This window comes from Daucus carota, chromosome 7 (genome assembly GCF_001625215.2).
Source record: "Daucus carota subsp. sativus chromosome 7, DH1 v3.0, whole genome shotgun sequence".
Classification (NCBI taxonomy): domain Eukaryota; kingdom Viridiplantae; phylum Streptophyta; class Magnoliopsida; order Apiales; family Apiaceae; genus Daucus; species Daucus carota.
Window position 1 is genome coordinate 21575410 of NC_030387.2, and position 9780 is coordinate 21585189.

Genomic DNA, 9780 nt, shown 5'->3' on the forward strand with positions numbered 1-9780 from the left:
GCATTGAATTCGGTTCCTCCAATCATGGCACTCATTACTACGTCTAATTGATTTCAAATTCAAACATGATAATTAATCATAACAAATCCATGCTTATTTATCTAAATCAATCTCTTCCTCCTCCATTATGCTCTCTGCTTTTTTTTTATTTAAAATTCGAAATTCTTATTATCTACTTGCATCTGTAATCATTTGATCATTTTTTTCTCTCTCGATTTGTAGAGTGTATGGTAGTAACATTTATTTTATATTGCAGTGATAACGGTGGTCGTGTTTTTTTAGCATGAAGACGGATTCAACGTCGTCAACAGGTTTTGCAATCCTTTTTATGATAATGTTGGTATCGAAATCCTCGATTATAATCGTAAATTTTTGTTTCTGCAGGTGTGAAAAGAAATGGACGTGGATCGTGGTAAAAGTGTTGAGACAATTTTCAAGAATCAAAAGAAAGCACATGCATCAGGTAATTGATTTCCGCACTAGAGTAAAGTTTTCATACGCATTCATTTTCAAGATACAGTACTCTTGGTCTTGGTTCCTCAAAAGTCTTGGACGCGATCGTATTGTCGTTAACGTCTTCATGTAGAATCATTAGTGTGATATACAACAATTTGTAATAAGTTTGTGTCTGTTATTAATTAATAGGTATTCTCATGTGGGGAGCTCATATGATTCACCTAATATTGGATTAAGGTAGTTATTGGGTGAAAGTTTGGAAAGCTGGAGAGGCCTTTTTTGAAAGTATACGACCTCCACATATGGGATTGTGGCTTAGCATTGGTGTATGTTCTATTTTTTTGTATTTTTGTTCCAGTTTTTAAGTTTTTTATATTGTATAGATGACATGATATTTTGTAATTAATTTTTTTGACATTATTTTTGCATAATTTCCTTTCGTATTGATAGTGATTATGATGCATATATGTCCACTAATGCATTTATTGATCCTTTTTTTATGATTGAGTTTTCCTTGCAGCTGCTGAAAAGAGATGATTCGTCCAGGCCACTATCAGATGCTCACCGTGTGAAGATTTATATTCACTTTTTCCCAACATCTGATCAAGGCTTTTTGTTTACTTCTTATTGCGTGTCATTGTATTTTGACAAGAGACACCGAGAATGAATATGACCCAATTTCCGTCCAGATACATGAATCCAGCCTACTATAACTCATATGTGTATAAGGAAATGTAGTCAAAATATATTTGATTTTCGATGATTTTGGCATTAATTCTTTTTTGTATAATATTTAGTGGTTTCCATATTCACTATATTCAATTTTCAAATCTAGACCTTTTGTTATAATTTCAAATTAATGAAGTACTTTTTCACTTCACAATTTTAGCTCTCGATAAGAAAGTTTTTATATATTAGATTTTTAAATATTCGGATACATAGATCTAGACTGTTATAGCTCATATGCAAATAGGGAAGTCAAACTTTATTTGATTTTCATTGATGTTGACATTAATTACTAAAATACCATTTACATTTAATGTTTGTGGTTTCCACGTTCATTATATTTAAAGTTTCAAATCAAGACTTTTTGTTATAATTTCAAATTAATAGAGTTTTTTTGCACTCCATAATTTTAGATCTTGATAAGAAAGTTTTTATATATTTGACCTTTTAAATTTTTGGATACATGAGTCTATCATGCTATAACCCATATGTAAATAAGGAAAAATAGTCGAATTTTATTTTATTTAACTGATTTTGGCCGTTATTATTACAATCCTTTTCTGTATAATATATATTGGTTTCCATATTCAATACATTTAATTTTCAAATCAAGACTTTTGATATTTACATATATTAATTATTATTTTTGAATATTTTCTGATACATGGATATAGACTGCTATAATTCATAGCAAAAAAGGAAACGTAGTCAAACATAATTTGATTTCCACTTTTTTAGGCATTTAATATTACAAAACTTTTTCGTATAATCTGTGCAGTTTTCATATTTACTATATTCAATTTTCAGATGGACTTTTTGTTTTAATTTCCGATTAATGGAGTATTTTTTTTTCACTTCACAATTTTAACTCTTGATAAAGAAGTTTCTATATATTAGACTTTTAAAATTTTCAAATACATGAATCTAGCCTGCTATAACTTATATGTCAATAAGGAAAATAGTCAAATTTTATTTGATTTTCAATAATTTTGGCATTTATTATTACAATCCATTTTTGCATAAAATGTGGTGGTTTACATATACACTATATTTAATTTTCAAATCAAAACTTTTTGTTATAAATTCAAATTAATGGAGTCTTTTCTCATTCTATAATTTCAGCTCTTGATATATAAGGAAGTATTCATACACTCGGTTTTACAAATTTTCGATACATGAATCTGGACTGTAATAGCTTATATGCGAATAAGAAGTCAAACTTCATTTGATTTCCACATATTTTGACATTTATTACTACAACAATACTTTTTCGTTTAATTTATACAGTTTTCATGTTCATTACATTCAATTTCCAGATCAAGAATTTTTGTTATAATTTCATTATTAATAGAGCATTTTTTTTCATACCTGTGTGTGTAGCACGGGCCAAAATGCTTAAATAATTTTCATGTGGTAATAAATGAGCATATTTTTATTTAAATAAATTAACAATAAAATTTTTTACATGCGGTTTATTATAATTTTTTGTTATTCTATTCAAGATACGAGGTGTTGCCATTAGGCGACAACGAGAAATTTTAATTATATAGTCATTACTATTTTCATGTCTTTTATAAATATTTTTGAAAAAAATTATTTTTTAATTATTTTAACTATACAATTAATGATTTAATAATAGATCCATAAACTTATAAATTTTTATTCCAAACATAAATTATTATTATTATATTCAAATTTGGTTATATTAATGATACTAATGAAAAATCTGTTCCGTTATAAAATCGATACAGAATCTATTCCATTATTGATATTTATGACGTATATATTCTTATTGTCAATTTCTAATATAGACAATAATTGTAGCATATAATTTTGGTAATGTAACTCAATTATGACTACATATGTATTTCTTTTTTCTTTTTAAATCACACATGTATTTCTTTATTGATTATTCCTTCAAGGTTAAGTATTTTTTAACATGTTTATCAATTTTTACTAAGGACGGGAGGAAACTCTATCATCAGCATATTCACTTTAATTAATGATACTAATGAAAAATCTATTACGTTGTCTTTCATAACTTATATCTCATATCATACTGTTTGTTAATAAAAAAATGTATAGCTTAACTGGAAAAAAAAACAAAAAAATCCTATCTGTGTACGTAGCACGGGCTAAAATGCTATGAGCATTTTTTTTATTTGAATTAAAATTTGATAGATGAGCATCGTTTTATTCAAATAACTTAACAATAAAATTCTTTGCATACAGTTTATTATTATTTTTTGCTATTTTATTTAAGGTATGAGGCATCGCCGTTAGGCGACGCCGAGAAACTTTAATTATATAATCATTACTATTTTCATGTTTTTTTATAAATATTTTAGATAAAAATTACTTAATATTTTTTTATTATTTTAACTATACAAATAATGATTTAATAATATATCCATAAACTTATAGATTTTTATTCCAAACATGAAATACTATTATTATATCAAATATTTGATTATATTAATGATATTAATGAAAAATATATCCCGTTATAAATATTTATCAATTTTTATTAAGGACGGGGGGAAACTCTATCAGCAGCATATTCACCATAATTTTATAATTAAGGAATGGAAGGAAGCTTTATAACTTGCATAACTGGGTTAAGTTTATTGTTATTTATGTTTCAAAATACAAAAATTTATATAGTACGCGTCGTTATAATTTCTGTTGTGTGACTTTATTTTTTTCATTCGACATTCGTATATATTACCTTTAACATCTACAGCGTATTGATCGCCAATAACATAACTCGGGTATTTTGACTGTTACCTACGCTGCCTTTCTGAACTTATATCTCATATCATACCGTTTGTCAATAAAAAAATGTATAGTTTAACTACATAAAAAAATCAAAAAATCATACCCGTGTGCATAGCACGGGCCAAAATGCTATGAGCATATTTTTATTGAAATAAAAATTTGATAAAGGAGCATATTTTTATTTAAATAACTTGACAATAAAAAAGTTTACATACGGTGTACTATAATTTTTTGTTATTTTATTTAAGATTCGAGGAGTCGCCGTTAGGCGACGCCGAGAAATTTTAATTCTATAGTCGTTATTATTTTGGTGTCTTTTATAAATATTTTAGAAAATAATACCTGATATATTTGATTATTTAACAATACAGATAATGATTTGATAATAGGTCCATAAAGTTATAAATTTTTATTCCAAACATGAAATATTATTATTATATTAAATATTTGATTATATTAATGATACTAATTAAAAATCTATTCCGTTATAAAATCAATACAGAATCTATTCCATTATAAATATTTATCACGTATATTTTTTTATTATCAATTTTCAATATAAGCAATAATCGTATCATATAATTGTAGTAATCTAACTGAATGATGACTACATATGTATTTCTTTATTGATGTATTACCTTAAGGTTATTTATTTCTTAACCTATTTATCAATTTTTATTAAGGAAAGGAGGAAACTCTATCATTTGCATATTCACCTTATTTTTATAATTAAGGTATGGATGGAAGCTTTATGATACGCATAATCAAGTTAAGTTTATAATCATTTATGTTTCTAAACACAAAGATTTATATCGCGCGTCATTATAATTTTTGTTCCGTGATTTTATTTTTTTTCAATCGACATTCGTATATATTATGCTTAACATCTACAACGCACTGATCGTCAATAACATAACTCGAGTATTTTGACTCTTACATACGTTGTCTTTCGTAACTTATATCTTATATCATACTGTTTATTAATAAAAAATGTATAGTTTAACTAGATTAAAAAAACAAAAAATTATATCCGTGTGCGTAGCACGGGCCAAAATGCTACGAGTATATTTTTATTTAAATAAAAATTTCATAAATGAGCATATTTTCATTTAAATAACTTCACAATAAAAATTTTACATATAGTTTATTATATTTTTTGTTATTTTATTTAACATTCGAGGTGTCGCCTTTAGACGACGCCAAGAAATTTTAATTATACAATCATTACTATTTTCATATCTTTTATAAATATTTTGGAACATATTACCTAATATTTTTGATTATTTAACTATACAAATAATGATTCGATAATAGATCCATAAAATTATAAATTTTTATTCCAAACATGAATTATTATTATTATATTAAATATTTATTTATATTAATGACACTAATTAAAAATCTATTACGGTATAAAATCAATACAGAATCTATTCCATTATAGATGTTTATCGCGTATATCTCTTCTTATTATCAATTTTCATTACAGGCAATAATCGTAGCATATAATTTTAGTAATGTAACTGAATTATGACTACATATGTATTCTTTTATTGATGTATTACCTTAAGGTTAATTATTTCTTAACTTATTTATCAATTTTTATCAAGGAAGGGAGAATACTCTATCATTTGCATATTCACCTTAATTTTATAATGAAGTATGGATGGAAGAATTATAATACGCATAATCAGGTTAAGTGTTTATAATTATTTATGTTCTAAATACAAAGATTTATATAGTCCGCGTCCTCATAATTTCTGTTGCATGAGTTTATTTTTTTTAATCGATATTTGTATATATTATCTTTAACATCTACAACGTACTGATCGTCAATAACATAACTCGAGTATTTTCATTTAAATAACTTAACAATAAAATTTTTACATATAATTTATTATATTTTTTGTTATTTAATTTAAGATTCGAGGCATCGCCAAGAAATTTTAGTTTTATAGTCATTACTATTTTTATGTCTTTTATAAATATTTTAGAAACAATTACCGAATATTTTTTATTATTTTAACTATACAAATAATGATTTGATCATAGATCCATGAAGATATAAATTTTTATTCCAAACACGAAATATTATTATATTAAATATTTGGTTATATTAATGATACTAATGAAAAATCTATTCCGTTATAAAATCAATGCAGAATCTATTCCATTGTAGATATTTATGATGTATATCCTCTTATTATCAATTTTCAATAGGCAATAATTATAGCATATGTATAGTTTTAGTAATGTAACTGAATTATGACTACATATGTATTCCTTTATTGATGTATTACTTTAAGGCTAATTATTTCTCAACATATTCACCTTAATTCTATAATTAAGGAATGGATGGAAGTTTTATAATACGTATAATCAGGTTAAGTTTATAATTATTTATGTTTCTAAATTCAAAGATTTATATAGTCCGTGTCGTCATAATTTCCGTTGTGTGATTTTTTTTCCTTAAATTGACATTCGTATATATTATTTTTAACATTTGCAACGTATTGATCGTCAATAACATAACTCGAGTATTTTGAATGTTACATACGTTAGTTTTCATAACTTATATCTCATATCATACTGTTTGTTAATAAAAAATTTATAGTTTAACTAGATAAAAAAAAATCATACCCGTGTGCGTAGCACGGGCGAAAATGCTACATGTATATTTTTATTTAAATAAATTTTTCATAAATGAGAAAATTTTCATTTAAATAACTAAACAATAAAATTTTTGCATATAGTTTATTATAGTTTTTGTTGTTTTATTTAAGATTCGAGGCGTCGCCGAGAAATTTTAATTATATAGTTATTACTATTTTTCATATCTTTTATAAATGTTTTGGAAACAATTATCGAATATTTTTTTATTATTTTAACTATACAAATAATGATTTGATCATAGATTCATGAACATATAAATTTTTATTCCAAACATGAAATATTATTATTATATTAAATATTTGGTTATTGTAATGATATTAATGAAAAATCTATTCCGTTATAAAATCAATACAACATCTATTCCATTATAGATATTTATCACGTATATTCTCTTAGTATCAATTTTCAATATAGGCAATAATTATATCATTATATAATTTTAGTAATGTAACTAAATTATGAATACATATGTATTCCCTAATTGATGTATTACTTTAAAGTTAATTATTTCTTAACATATTTATCAATTTTTATTAAGGACGGGAGGAAACTCTATCATCAGCATATTCATCTTAATTTTATAATTGAGGAATGGATGGAAGCTCTGTAATCTGCATAATCAGGTTAAGTTAATAATTATATATATTTCTAAATATAAAGATTTATATAGTCCGCGTCGTTATAATTTCTGTTGCGTGATTTTATTTTTTCAATCGACATTTGTATATATTATTTTTAACATCTACAACGTACTGTTCGCTAATAACAAAACTCGAGTATTTTGACTCTTACGTACGTTGCTTTCATAACTTATATCTCATATCATACTGTTTGTTAATAAAAATGTATAGGTTAACTCGATAAAAAAAAACAAAAAACATACACGTGTGCGTAGCACGAGACAAAATGCTAATAAACATTTAAAATTCTATAATTTAAAACTCATAATAAATAATTTGACTGCGCTGATTACCCGCCAGATTTGGGGTTAATCACGACATAAAGTATAGATTAAGTTTTTTTTTTAAAGCAAAGTATAGATTAAGTCGATAAAAATCAAAGAATCAATACCCGTGTGCGTAGCACGGGCCAAAAAAGCTAGTCTTTATGTTAAACTGTCAATCAATATATTTTTATTCAAATTTTAGATAATTTAAATTTTAGATAAATACCCCCATCCCACCCAATTCTTTAGGGGTTGTTTGGTCTTTGGGTTTCTGAAATCATGTACGGAGTTTATCCATTCCAAACCAGGTGTTTGGTTGAGAAAACAAAATCTGATACCCATATCTTAAACCTCCAAGATATGGGTTTTTGATACCCAAGTGTGGAGGTGGAAATGGAGATGGAAGTATGAGATGCATTTATTTTTTATATTTTCTATTTATTTAAATAATAAAATATTAGTGTTTGATACAAAATTATATAAATGATGCAAAAATATATGATAACAATTTTTTTAATTAATATATATATTAATAACTTATTTTTTACAAAAATTGTATATATTGATTCCAGCACTCAACGAAACACATGACATGAGATATAACACCTCAAACTCATACCAGTTTAACCTGATTCCTCGTTCCAACCCGATACCACTTCTCGAACCAAGACCCCTAAGGGTATAATTATCAAGTTGATAACTGAGTTGAGTTTAATCTATCAAGTTGGTCCCTAAATTCAAAATGGTATCAACATGGTTACTAAAGTCACCATAAATATTAAACAAGTACCTTAAAATATGAGTTCAAGCACTAAAAATATTATTTATAAAGTTTTACAAATTATTTTTAAATGTTACCACAACCAACTAAAAGGTTATTACTTCTAGTATTTAAAATAATATATTTGTATTTTATCAAATTTATTTATTATTTATATTTTGTTATATAGTTATTTCTTTGTTTTAATTAAAAATAAATAATAAATAAATTTGATAAAATCTAAATATATTATCATAAATATTAGAAATCATAACTTTTTACTTGGTTTTGGTAACATTTAAAAATAATATGTACAACTTTATAAATAATATTTTTAGTGCTTGAACTCATATTTCAAGATACATGTTTGATATTTTGAACCCATATTTCAAGGTACATGTTTGATATTTATGGCCACTTCAGTGGCAATGTGATACCATTTTGAGTTTAGTGACCAATTTGATACATTAAGCCCACTTCAGTGTCCAACTAGATAATTAACCCGATTATAAAATCGTGGGAAATAGAAAAAAAAAAGTGGGTGAACTGATGGAACTTATTAATTTTTAATATATAAAATAAAAAAATATGGAGTAACATTAGTGTTAAAAGGGAGGAAATGGATAAATAGTGGGACCCATTAACTGTTTTGAACAAGTTTTGTAATTTAAAAAAACGAGTGAGACGTCAGAAAATATTGTCAAGAATCTGGTGGGACGTAGTGAGAAAGAGAAAAAAAGTGGGTGAAATGATGATACCTATTAGTTTTTAATATATAAAATAGAAATTATGGAATAAAAGTAGGGTGAAAAGGGAGGAAAAATGAAAAATAGTGGGACCCAATAACTATTTTAGAAAAAATATGTAACGTAAAAAAGTAAATAGGACATAAAAAAAAACAATAAAGAATTCGGTGGGACGGAGGAAGTATCTGTTAATTATATGTTTGTTGATAAATCATTAAGAAAATTGTCACCGTTGATCAAAACTACAATATTTATATCCTATTTATCTTTTTTATATCCTAACTTAGTGATTTTCCCGTTTTAAATCTTATCTTGAGTTAAACTCTTGGCGTATTCCTTAAAAGAAACAGTCTTTCTCATACTATATCCAACTATAATATACAAAAGATAAATTAATAATGCTGAATCGAGAATATTACATTCTCAATATTATTCGTTTATCGGGTTCTTACCAGCTCCGTTGAAAACTTGGTACTGGTTTTTTAGTCTACAAGAGTGCTTCATAGTTCATAGTCTACCAAAGTATACAAAAATAAACACAAGATAATATTCTCTTTGTTCCAAAATTCTAAAATAATAATCGCATTTGAGATGTAAAACATATTTCTATGCATTAATTTTCAACTTTTTTCCTGAATAAAATTTTAAGATATAATTCTTATTAGAAAAAAAAAATTTGAAAATTAATGTGTAGA

The 9780-nt window shown here is 25.2% G+C and overlaps 1 protein-coding gene across 1 annotated transcript in view; it reads right to left on the reverse strand.

The window, feature by feature from the left end:
• Positions 1–9780, reverse strand: part of LOC135147933 (uncharacterized) — a 105980-nt gene that overhangs the window by 60093 nt on the left and 36107 nt on the right. The window lies entirely within an intron of this gene.